We start from the raw sequence: 14179 nt of genomic DNA on the forward strand, positions 1-14179 counted from the left end.
TATAGATATTTTTCAATAAAATAAATTTTAACAGATTATTATCTAAAATAATATTGACATAATTTATCTTACTAGTTTGGGGACATTAGATTTGTTTAATTTTTATTACTATTAAATATGCTAGGTAAGCAGCCTCAAAATTAATTTTCATTGTATAATTGTGATGATTCAAAAATTTAATAAATTCATAGAGAAATGATGAATAATAATTTGTGGATAATTAAGTAGAAGCTAAAAAGAATATGGAAAGTGAAGTGAAAACTTACAAGATATTGATCATGGTAATACATTATTTCAAGATAAATGAAGAGATGAGACCAAGCAAATGAAAATCATGTACTTGAGTATGGCTTAGCATTGATGTCAGGATATAATATGCAATATTTAAATATATCCCAGAGGGGAAAAATAAAATAATAACAGACCGTGCCTCTGAGAAGTGGGAATTAGGAGTATAAAAGGTTATTACTGAGAAGCATTGCTTTTTTCTATTGGACTTTGAACCATTTGACCTTTTGCTTTTAGTTTTCAATTTGATAAGCATTAAAGTTAAATAAAAATTGTGACAGTATATTCAACAATCTGTATATTGTAGAGTTCCCTGGTAATTTATAACATCAGGAAATGTTTTACAAATTGAACTGAGGTAAGGTCTTGACATACCAGAAAGGCAGGGAACTAATGTCAATATGTTAATCTTTTGTTGCCTATTGTATTGATGAGTAAGATTGCAAAACTATATTTTACAGTTAACACTTGGCTTATGTTTTAAACTTCCTGAAATATTAAAACTTTCACTTTGAAAATGTGATTCTGAGACATATGGTAGTTTTATTATCTCTTACACAATGAAGTTTTAGGAAGACATCAAGTTCTTCCATTTTAATAACATTTAAATCTATTTCTCTTGCTCTTTCTTTCTTAAGCATATAAACGTACACACACACATTCACATGCACACACATACATTAAACCATTTGTATATCTATGGGTTTCATAATTAATATATCATGGTATATAGTATAAAACCTAAAACACTCTGTTGTGCAAGTGAATGTTGTTCTTTGACAATCAAGTGGGTGACAAATCAGAATATAAGGGACCAGCAGATGGCACAATTGTTACATTGCTGGACTTCCACATATTCAACCATGGTTAGAATCCCGGACCCAGTGACTTAAAGCTCAAACCGAGTACATGTGCATGCATTCCAAAATCCTGAAAGTAGAATGGAAGAAAAGGAATTGTGGCATCTCCATCCCCCCTTGGGGTGGGGAGTGATTTCTCACTTTTTGTCTCTGTCTCTCTGATGAGCACACACATCCTATAGAAAAAAAAGAAAACTCTCAAAAAGAAAAATATAATCTAGATATTATTTCCACTGATTTAAGATTATGTAAAAAATGTAATGTCAGGGCCAGCAGGTGGCATGGTGGTTGAGGCGTTGGACTTCCACCTGACTGACTGTGGTTCAAGTCCTGGAGCTGACAGCTTGCTTTCTTGCTTCCCCACCCCCCTGTCTCTCTCTGATCAAATTTTAAAAATACAAAAAAAATTAACTACTAATAAAAAATGTTAATGTAAATTTCTTTTGTTTTTATTTTCTTTTTAAATTAATTAATTAATTAATTAGGAGAGGTTTTTTTCTATAGGGCACATGAGCTTGCCAGAAAGACAGAGAGAGACAGAGAGACAGAAAGTGAGAAATCACACCCCAGAGGGGAGAGCCATGCCACAATCTCTTCTTCTCTATTCTCCTCTTGGGATCTTGGGCATGCACGCACATGTGCCCAGCGTGAGTTTAAGCCACTAGGTCCTCTTTTTGTCTATTTTTTAAAGGCATCAAAATATTATGAGGTGGTGTATTAGCAAACATGGATAAAAATTTCATGAAATAGGGACTCTAGTTGGGATATGATGGATTTCCACATGACCAACTGTAGTTCAAGTCCAAGACCCATTGACTGGAAAATCATGCTGTATGTGTGCCCCAAATCCCAGGAAGAGAAGGAGGAGAAAGAACTGTAATGTGGGCCATCCCCAGTTGGGAGGATTTCTCAATTTCCCTCTCTCTTTGTTTCTCTCGGATCAGTGTATGCACACCTATGACAAAAAATAAATAAATAAAACAAAATTGAAAAAAAAATATTCTTTTTTAAAATATTTTATTTTATTTCTTTTTTTTAACATTTTTAAAAATACATTCAATCACATTATTTAGCATACGAGGTGATCATTTCAATATGTGGACATTTCTCCCCGGTCCAGTTGATCAAAATATAACAATACTACCTCCCTGTCTCAACAATGCTGTCTCCGTATTGCTCTATATTCTTGACATTTTAGCAACTGATTATTGCTTTACAATCACCTGCCCTACAATGCTTACCATGTTCATACATACAAGATTCTATGCTTCCCATTGCTCATTGTCCCCATGTCCTTACTTCTATATTTCAAAGGAACTAAGAAAGTTCATGTGATGATATGGTATCTAATTTATTATTCATGTAGATTCTTAAAGAAATGTTTTAAAATGTATGTTTACCCAAATTTGTATATTGGCGTTTTTACAGAGATAGGATGATCTCTTATCTGAAATATTTAAAAACATGAAAACTTTCTAAATGGCAAAGTTATTTAGGAAAGTTCTCAACCGTATTTTGTTATTCAGCTGAATTTTTATTTCAAGGATACAACATTGGTAGTCTATGATTTATTCAAACATATAAACATTTTAGTTAAGTTGCATGCTATATATAATATATAGTTATATATTACCTTGAGGAACTACCCCAAGGGATTAAAAAAAGTATGCTGTCAGTAGTGGGTGAGAGAAAAACATCCTTTCCAGAAAAAGATATAGTATTATTCACACTGAGAAGTATTTTTCACCATCATCAAGATATCCTCAGGGAAGCTTTTCAAACATACTTTTAGTACATAGTTATTCTTAAATTAAAACAAAAAATACAATCTGTTGCGATTCAAAATCTCTACTACATTTATCTTACTAATAGCTACTCTTAAAATGAGAGAGGCTTTTACAATTGTTTGTAATTTATAATTAGTTACAATAAAACAAGAGCTCCCTTTGTTCTCAATCTCATAATCACATTCCACTTTCACCCTGTTTTACGACTAGGTCATATCTGATCCTCTGATTATACAATCTGCTGCTAATGATTCCCTTTGTTTATTTCCAGAGACCAGTCTCTTCTGACTTGTCTTTCTGACAATGGCTTTTATAGGTATTTTTAAAAGTTTTAAATATTTACACATACATTTTCTATATACATGTGGAACATGGTTTCACGAGGTAGTTCTTGTACAAGTCTAGTCCCATCACTATTAATTATGTTAATATGAAAAATTAAGAGTCCACCAGTGAGAAAACAGACTTAAATCAACTTAAGTGACATTCTCCATTGCAGGGCTTCTCAGAGACTCTATTTTGAAACATCAAAAGATGCAATGCTAGGTAAAAATATTAATCTAATTGATGTTCAGTACATCTCAAATCATGAGTTAATACATAACTTTATAAATTCATCTTATAGGTCCGTAAATTCATAGAATATTTAAAATGCCCCATAGCTCTAGTAGTCGACATATTTGTTAGACTGGTGTAATTAGATGTCACATTTTGCCTATCAGAATGGAAAAAATAAAACAAAATTCATAATATTCATATATATATAAAGGGCAAGAGGTACACACATGCATACTTTCATGCAGTGGCACTGTCTAGATTGGTCCTCTGTTTGGATGAGCAATTTCCAAAACACATTAAGCCTTAAAAAGTTTATTTTAATTGAACAACTTATTCCTTTCTTACCGTATAATTATTATATGATAAAATTCAGTTTTGAGGCTATTTATCAAGAATTGTTAATAAAAGTTAAAAATTATACAAAAATCCTAATCAGTTACTTAAATATGTCATGTTACATTGTTATTATTTCCAACTTATTAGTTGCAATTTATTTTGTTAAAGAAATATTTACAATATATTCCAACATAGAAGCACATTTTTTATTTTAGTTTTTTTCCCATAGGGTGCATGTAGTGGTTAAAGAGAGAGACAGACAGAGGAAAATGAGAAGTCATGCCCTGCAGAGATGACCACACCATAATGCCTTCTTTTCCATTTCCTCTCAGGATTTGGTGCATGTATGCACAGGCTTCCAGTGTGATTTTCAAGCTGCTGGTTCCAGGACTCATGCCTCAGTGAGCCACATGGGAATTCATCACCGTAACCACCGTGTCATATGCTGATCCTACGACACAGAAGCATTTTTAAAATCCGAAAGTGTCGTACTCTCTTAATTCATCGATACCTATATGTACGTAAACGTGCAGAGAACAAAATGCCTCTGGCTGGAATCAGTAAAGTGATCTTCTCTGGTTGGAGGATTAAGAGATGATTTGCATTTGCATTTTTGTGCTCATCTGTGTATCTCAAAATTTCTTTAAAGGATATAATTTTTTTAGCAATCTGCTAAAATGTAGTAAACACTATCATTCTTAAACTTTACTTCAATGTCACTTCAATACTATTAGATAAAGACTAAGAAACATTTGATTACATTATATGGTAGACACCATGCTAAGTATCGATGGTAAAACAATGACTAAGATACAGTACTTATGTATATATCATAATTACATCAAGGTTGGAGCTAAGAGAAAACTTTTGTAATTACACGTGCTATTGGAACATTATGAAACAGGTTTTGGTTTAACCCAAGATCTCAGAAAAATGGTTCTAAGGAAACTATATGTGAATTAAACTGTAAAGTTTCAATCATAGTTCATAAGAATACAATATAGATAAATCATTTAGGACTAAAAGAAAAGCATAAGAATGACAAGGGAAAAACAAACAAACAAACAAAAAACATGAGGACCACAGTTAATGTAATGGCTATGTCTCTGGACTCCCATGTAGTTGACTATGGTTCAAGTCCCAGACCCAGTGACTTAAACTCATGCCAGGCATGTGTGTGTGCATGCCTAAGATCCCGAGAAGAAATGGAGGAGAAGGGATTGTGGCATGGCCATCCCCTCTGGGGAGTGATTTCTTGCTTCTTTCTACCTCTCCGTTCCTGTCTTGCTGGTGAATGCATGCACCCTGTAGCATAAAAACTCTCAAAAAAAAAAAAAAAAGGAAGAAAAAGAAAAGAAAAAAGAAAGAAAGAATGAAAAGGAACCATACAACTGAGGTCATGGAAAGTTTCTTATTAAAAATTGAAAACTCAGAGGCAGTGACTGATGAGGAATAAGCTAGAGAGATATCCAAAGTCAGGGTAAGAGTGACATTTAATTATGCAAGAAATATGAATTGTAGTCCATTTGTTATGTGAAACAACATTGTAGAGACAGAAATACTCATTTCAATGCTTTCTCAGTATTCGCTCACTCTGTTTATTCTTATTTGATGAGGAATACCTACAATTTTAAACAATTTATACTTTTCTCCAAAGCTTTAGAACTATATATTCTGACTAGCTAAAATATTGATCCAAATGTCAAATATGTAAATTTTATTTTTAAAAATGTCAGTAATTCTCTACCCTCCACCCTCTTCTGATTGATCTCCAACTGGGTTAATGGCTTCTCCAGTAGCCTCATTCTGAAACATGAATTTTAACTTCATTGTCTCAAAGATGTTTTACCTGTTCTGCCCATTTTCTTCTTCCCTGTTTATGAATTGATATCTTCTGATTCTTCATTACTGTGCCTTCATTCTTTCTTGCTAGATACAACAAATCACACTTTAACTGGTTTCCACAACTCCAGTGTCTTCCATTCTGCTGTTTCTTTTTTTGTGTTTTGTTTTGTTTTTCGGGTTGTGACCACATTATTTCTATACTTTCATATCTATTTCCTAGCCTGTAAATTGTATTTCAATTGATTATATTGTCACTCATCTTTTATTTTTGTGCTTTTTATCCTTTTTTATATTCTCACCATAATGTATTGCCATTACATTCCCTTCCTCGATTTTGTTATCATTAGAGATACTATGTCTCCTAGTACCAAATTGAAAATACAACATACATCAGTAACTTTTTTTTCTCAATTATCTATTTCAATCATGTTCATAATCATATCCACATCATACTCTTCCTGAAATAAAGCTTAATTTAAACATGGCTTTTCACGTTTCTTAGTATAGGGTAATTCATCCTAAAACACTTATTGCTATTTCACATTCATAAGAGCAAAGGTTATGTATTCTTTATTCACTTTTGCTTCTTGGATGCTTAAGAAAATATCTGGGACATGGTAGGTAATAAATAATATCTATTTCATAGATAAATTATGGTACTCTTTTTTCTTATCTTGAATGAAGAGAACTATTTCCAGCCCTAGTTGGTTTTATCAAGACGAATAACATGTGGGTTGATATTGGTACTACTTTCAATGAGAGCAACTTGGCATTTAGGACTACAGTGTAGGATAATTTATATGTAAAATTTCTAAATAATTCTCCACATTTAGAGGTTGCCTAATGATGAGCTCAATCTCCTTTTCCTTTTCTTCTTCCATTTCTTCCTTTCCTCTTCCTTCTCTTCCTTCTTTTGTACAGAAAATCTAGTGTTCTCATAATCTGATAACATAGAACGTGTGAACAAATAAATATCCTATATACTACATTTCTCTTGAAAACGTGATACTTTTCTTCTCATCCATTTGTTTTAGAAATATTAAGTTACTGGAAGAGAAATATTATTGAGGGTAAGGATGAAGCAGAATAAAGGAAATACTTTTTTTTTGGAGACATTTTTTGCTATAGGGCGTGTGCGCTTGCCAGACAGACAGAGAGATAGAAAGCAAGAAATCACCTCCCAGGTGGGATGGCCACGCCACAATCCCTTCTCCTCCCTTCTCCTCTCGGGAGCTGGGGCGCGCATCCTATATACTACATTTCTCTTGAAAACGTGATACTTTTCTTCTCATCCATTTGTTTTAGAAATATTAAGTTACTGGAAGAGAAATATTATTGAGGGTAAGGATGAAGCAGAATAAAGGAAATACTTTTTTTTTGGAGACATTTTTTGCTATAGGGCGTGTGCGCTTGCCAGACAGACAGAGAGATAGAAAGCAAGAAATCACCTCCCAGGTGGGATGGCCACGCCACAATCCCTTCTCCTCCATTCTCCTCTCGGGATCTTGGGCACGCACGCACACGCGCCTGGCGTGAGTTTAAGCCACCGGGTCCGGGTCTCGAACCGCGGTTGACTATGTGGGAGTCCAGCAACATAGCCATTATGCTAACTGCTGGTCCCAGGAAATATTATTCAACTAAAAATAAATGAGTAAAAGTATTGTAAACTAAAGCAATTAATAGTAATATTTGTTTAGTCAGTTTTTAGGTGCACCCTGGTAGCACAATGGATAGCAAACTGGACTGTTGTACTGGAAACCACATAGTCAACTGTGGTTGGGATCTCTGGATCAGCTCAAAAACATGCAGAAAGGTGGGTCCCCAAGATTCTGATGAGCTGAAGGACCAGGGAAAAGAAACCATGCATTAGGAAACCCTGCCAATGTGGTTTCTTTCTATCTATCTTGTTTTTTCTCTCCCTCTCATAAACACAAAGCACTCTCTATCATGAAATAAATAAGTAATCTTAAAATCAGTTTACCGACAAGGCAAAGGAAAGTGTACAGTTGTGTAAGGGATTAGTAATCATTCTACATAGCTTCAGAAAGGTATGTTTGATTAGCTTTATATGCACAGCACAATTGCAATTTTTATTTCAGTTCTACCAACCTAGAATTTAGCATAAATTAATATTTGATTCTGGTAGAATATTGATTCCACCATTCACTCATTTATGTATTAATTAAACACATGTTAATATGGCGTATATAAGGAAATGTTTGCAAGGCACTGGGTAAAATGTACTATTAGAATGGTGAGAAAAAAGAACAAGTTTTCTCCATTCAAGGAAATTACTGTGACACAGACAATAAATAAATAAGCCAAAGGTGAAAACCATGAGTTCTTATTCAGGTCAAGAGATCATAGGTGAATGAAGTAAAATATTTCATAAATAGAGGACCAAAAGGTGGCATGGTAGTTAAAGGCACTGGACTCCCACATGACTGACCATGATTTGAGTCCCAGATCTGGTGACTAGAAACTCAGGCCTGACATGTGTGTGAGTGCTCTATTCAGGTGATACATTCTACCCCATTTTGTCCAATCCAATCAAAAACTCTGTGGAGGATGTTATACTTTTACACCTAGATAGAAAGAAATGAAATATTAGGAGTGCCTCATGTAATATTGCCTTTGTGCATTGTAAAGGAAATGCAACTTTCAAAACATTTAATGAAAAATCTAATGTATCATATAGATTGTATGTGGGTGAGTTTTCTTTACATTTCTAAAGCTACAACAGAGTTAAAAAGAAATTGTCTCAAACTAGCTTAGATAAGTATTTTTTTGCAAGTATTAATAGCATGTATCAGAGCAAGAGGCAAGATCAAATGAAAATTTATAGACAGAATGTCACTGATACTTAAAAATTCACAGAACAAGATGTGTGTAAACCCATTATACTAAAGGTTACTTATACTCGGCTTTTAACTCTTCATCTATTCTAAAATTCCATGACTTCACCTATTTAGATGAAATGTTACAGATAATAAAGAAAATGCCTCTTTATTTTAAATGCCAATATCTTTATTAACATATTTGCCCACTATTTCTCAATGTAATCTTTATACAGACATTTATCTCATTTGATTTTAAATACTTTATGTTTTCCATTAGCTTATCCTTATTACTGGCATTCTAATTTTAGATCATGCCTTCTAATGAATATTCTTTCTAAGTTTTATGTGAATTTTGTTTGAGTCAGTTTTATAGTTTCCTTGATCTTATTCAAAGCTTTAAATATGTCACCGAAACACAAGATGGCTTTATTTCTGAAATCTTTCAATGATGTCTATTCAGAAATATTTATCCATCACACTGAAAGAAATTTCTTGATTGAACTGGCAAATTACATATTTCTACAATACTTCCTAAGTAAAATCACAGCAATAAAGTCTTTATATTACTTTTAAGATCATTTACTCTTCTTAACAATGCTCAAATATTCTTAAAATCGGTTTTATGTCACTTTTTCAAAATAAATTTAGTATTGATTTCCAATTACTCTTCAATTTATGTAAACTAAATTAATTTCTCATTTATTTAAGATACAAGAAATATTAAACAGAAGTATTAATTTTACCACATGATAAATATTTCAATTGGTATAATGGTACCTTTAAAATCTTTTTAGAGATGAGCTTTATACCAGCAACTCATTCTCCAATTTTCAATGCTCTATAAAATTTAGATAGTTCCAGAAAATGCAAGAATAGTAAACTATCCACTTGAATCACTCTTGGATGAAGAATAGTTTCTATTGTGTTTTTTTTCAGGCAACACAACAATCCCTTCAGGGTTTCCTCACTAGAAAGTGGCTTAGCCAATTTCAGCCAGAGCAACATTTGGACTTCCATGTTTTTTGAAAGAAGGCTACCATAGCACACAAAAAAATACAAAACACTGCTCTACAAGCCAGGCCCATAGCCTAGCAGTTAAGAAAACCAGATCCTAAGTGGCCATACATGGTTAGAACCTCAGACCTGGCAACATGGAAAATAAGCTGGGTGCATATTTATTTGTGTATGCCCCAAATTTCAGTCTCAACAGGGTAGAGAAATAAGAAGTGATTGGCATGTGATCAAGCACCACTGGAGTTTGTGTGTGTGTGTTTTTTTGGGGGGCGTTAGTTTCTTACTTTCTCTCTGGTTAGCACATGCTCACTCTAGCCATGAAATACAAAAAATGAAACACTTTTCTGAGAAGTATTTTCCCAATACAGTAAATTTGGGTATACGATCATTCATATGTGATAACAGATTACAAATTGTTTCAGTTTTTCTTTTGTTTAGTTTATACTTGACATTTCTTATTATAGCTCAGCCTATGAGATAAAATGTAATATTTAGCATCATTGAGAGCCAAACTTTTTTAGTTAGGGATTTAATGTTATAATTATTAGAAAGCGGCTCCCTTTCTGGCCTCAAAATATAATACAAAGGTGTGATAATCAAAATAGAATGATACTGGCAAAACAAACAAAAAACAGGCATGTAGACCCATGAAACAGAATAGAGAATCCAGAGTAAAACTCCCAAGTACATAGCCAACTGATTTATGACAGAGGACACAAGACAATCTAGTGGGGAAAAGAAAATCTCTTCAGCAAATGCTGCTGGATAAACTGAATATCCACCTGCAGAAAAATGAACCTGGACTCTTATCTCTAACCATTAACAAAAATCAACTCGAAATGGATCAAAGATCTGAATGTAAAGCCTCAAACTATAAAAGTGCTGGTGGGAAACTTTTGGAGACACTGGAGTAGACAAAGACTTCTTCAATAAGATGCCCAAAGCATAGGCAATAATCCTGAAAATAGACATGTGTATCTACATCAGACAAAAAGTTTCTGCACAGCAAAAGAAACAATTAGAGAGAAAAGACGACCCTCAGAGTGAGAGAATACATCTGAAAATTATGCTTCAGAAAAGAAATCAATAACCAAAATAAACAGGGAACTCAAGTAACTTACCTGCAAATACAAACAAACAAACAAAATCCAGAGTGATATAAAATATGGACAAATGAGCTGAACAGATCACTTTCCAAGAAGACATATGAATGGTCATAAAGCATATGAAAATTTGCTCAACATCTTTTATCATAGAGAAATGCCAATCACAAACACAGTGAGATGCCACCTAACCCAAGTTAGAATGATTAGGAATAAAACAATAAAGAATGGTAGTGTGGTGATTAAGGTTCTGGACTTCCTCCCATGGTTGACAATGGTTTGAGTCTCAGACCTAGAAACTCGCTTTCTCACTTTCCCTTTCTCTCTCTCTCTGTTCAAATTAAACATAATAATAATAATAAAATGAATATAATAATTCTTTAAAAATAAAAAGAATGACAAGTTCTGGCAAGACTGTGGTGAAAAGGTAATCCTCTAACACTGATGGTGGGAATATAAATTAGTAAAAAACTGGGTGAACAATACGGAGGTTTCTCACAAACCTACAACGAGAGCTACCATATGATCCTATAATTCTACTCCTGGGTATCTATCCAAATTACAAGAAAATCTTCAGTTGGAAAAAGACTTACGGAAGCATGATTATTCCAACATTAGTCACAATTACGAGAACATGAAATTAACCCAAATTTCTAAGAACAGGTGAATGGATTGAAAAATATGTGGCATGTGTACTCTACAGAATGCTACTCAGCCATAAAAAAAACAGTGAGACCCTGACATTTGATACAATTAAAAAAAGATTTAAAAACAAACTTATTTGTAACCTTTACATTTTTATAACTTTCTAATCTTATTCCTCTTGTTATAAAGTAGATGCCAGAAGAAAGAAAGCAAAATGAAGGCAGAGAAAAAAAATCTTGAAAACTGAGGAAAATAGGAAAGAGAACAGACAGCAGTGCAAAACCATTCTTCTGGAATAGTAAATATAAAAATTAGTTGTTTTTAAACTTAAAAAATAAATGGAACCGAAGGGATAATATATACAAAAGATTAACATAATAAAATAATAGCACTGTAGATATCTGCAAAATGAACGTTTCATGTGTTTAAATAACTCTAAAATAGGAGAAACAAATTCGGAGGAAGATACAATAAAATTGCACAGGAGGGTGTAGAATTATTTTTTCTAGACTATTCTCTTGATGGCTCTTTTCTTTCAATGGAATGGTGATTACTCACAGTTGTATTGCAAAAGTAAAGTGATGAAATTGAGACCTTTAAATTTTCAGGTGGAAGGTAAGAATCAAAGGAGGAAAAAATCAGACACAGTTTTCCAAGAGTAACCTGAACTTTTGAGTAAAATGTTTGTTCAAGTGAAATAAATTAATGTCATTTTGCCATATGATATGAGATCCTGAAGCCCTAAAATCTTACCCAATATTCACATGGTAATTTAGAATAGTTTGTTATAGAATCTGACTTTTTTTTTTTAAAGAAAAAGAATGTATTATTTTAATCATATTACACAGGCAATTGGTGCACTTACACTGCAAAAAAATTTCCTTAAACTGGATTATTCCTACTCTTGTAATTTATAATCATGTATACTGTATTGCTTCCATACATTATAAAAGTATACAGATAGAAAAACCCTTCTTTTCCTGATTGACATTACATGACTTAATTCCTAGAAAATTAGGAGAAACCTAAAGTGGTGATATCTCAAAAGATTATTTTTACACTTCAGAAATAGTTTCACAAAACCTTTATACATAATACATTGAAACTCACATGATAAAACTATGACTGCAATTATTCTAGGAAAATTTAATGGATTAAAAAATATAATGTGCTCTCCAAAGAACAATGACATTTTTTAATACATCAAAGAATTTCACCCTGCCATATAAATGATAAAATCTGGTGCCAAGTAATATTCAGCATATGGACACTGAACAGCTCTCACAAGAAGGACACTTTTTCTGAATGCTCGTTTTTGATAATAGATTCTTGGAAACATAAATTTTAATTCCTCACATAATTATTATTACATATAACTGTAATTTTCAGGGGTGAAGGACAGCTGATAGATAACTGAAGTCAAGGACTGCCATTGTTTCAACCACTAGTAGCCAATATGTGCATTATTTTGTTTCCTATGAGGCAGAAATGCACCATCCCTTAAAGCATAAAATGTTGGTAGTCCATCTCTCAAGATACCATTAAAGCCCAGGGACTCTTTTTAAAATTATTATTAATAGACTCTTTTTAGAAGATGTTTTGCTTTCCAGAAAAATTAAATTGAGTGTGTAGAAAGTTCTCATGCACCCAATAAACTGTTTTCCCTGTTATTAGTATCTCACATTAGTAGGGTACCTTCATTAAAATTAATGAATCAATTCCTTCAGGCCCCCCGGCTTGAGAGCCTCCTTTCCCCATAGCAGAACACTCAGCTTCAGACTTGCCTTCTTACCCGTGCCAGGAGGTGGAGGTGATGGGCCAGGAGGGCCGGAGCTGGGCTGGATTGACCCTGGGCCTGACTAAGCTTCCAAGGCCCTCCGGGTGGGCCAGAAATTCGGCTGGGTTTGGGTCAGGCTCTGGGATGCGGGGCATTCCTCCATGCCCACTGCCTTATGCGTTCTGCAGAGGGATGGCTTACTGTGGTCCTCCAGTTGGAGTAGGACTGGTGCCCCAAAACAACCCAGCTTGAAGGCGAGAGGTGTGTGTGTGTGTGGCGGCGGTGGGCAGGAATGAACTAAGAGGACGCCTCCGCAGAGCTGAAGGAGTAGCTGGAGCAGAACCCAAAGGAGTCCTAGAACTTCAAAGCTAGGCAGAGCTTAAGCAATTTGCGAAACTCTTAAACCAGAAGAGGATCATCCTAAGATATACCCAGGCTGGTTGTGGGGCTCACCCTGGGGCGTTCTCTTTGGCATCAAACAACCATGAGCCGTTTTGAAGCACTGCAGCTCAAATTCAAGAACATGGGCAAGCTTCGGCCTCTGCTGCAAGAAGTGTGTGGAGGAAGCTGACAACACCGAAAATGTTCTGGAGACATGCAAAGCGGAGACCCTAGTGCAGGCCTGAAAGAGAAAGCGAACCAGTATCGAGAACCCTGTGCAGGGCAACCTGGAGAGCATGTTCCTGCCGTGCCCGAAGCCCATGCTGCCGCCGATTAGCCATATCGCCCAGCAGCTCGGGCTGGAGAAGGACTTGGTCCGAGTGTGAGTTTGTGACTGAAGGGTAAGAGGGAAGATGCATAAACAGGCACGACCAACTGTACATTTGGAAAAAGAAAAAGAAAATTATTAAAACAAAAAAATAAATAAACAAAAAATAAGATTTCGAAGCTGCTGGGTCTCCTTTCTAAGGGGAATCGGTATCCTTTCCTCTCGCCTGAGGGCTCCATTTTGGTACCGCAGGCTGTAGGAGTCCTCATGTTACTACACTGAATACTCCTTGGTCCCTTTCCCTGAGGGGGATGTCTTTCTCTCCTCTGTCACCACTCTGGGCTCTCCCAAGCATTCCAACTGAGATGCTTGCCCTTTCTAAAACTGGAGAGCAGGGAACGGGGAGAAGCTAGGGAA

At 34.7% G+C, this 14179-nt stretch overlaps 1 pseudogene; it reads left to right on the forward strand.

The window, feature by feature from the left end:
* Positions 1-11265: 11265 nt before the first annotated feature.
* LOC102494260 (POU domain, class 5, transcription factor 1 pseudogene) lies at positions 11266-14126 on the forward strand (annotated as a pseudogene).
* Positions 14127-14179: the final 53 nt, after the last annotated feature.

This window comes from Tupaia chinensis, unplaced genomic scaffold, assembly GCF_000334495.1.
Source record: "Tupaia chinensis unplaced genomic scaffold, TupChi_1.0 Scaffold149241_1, whole genome shotgun sequence".
Lineage (NCBI taxonomy): Eukaryota > Metazoa > Chordata > Mammalia > Scandentia > Tupaiidae > Tupaia > Tupaia belangeri.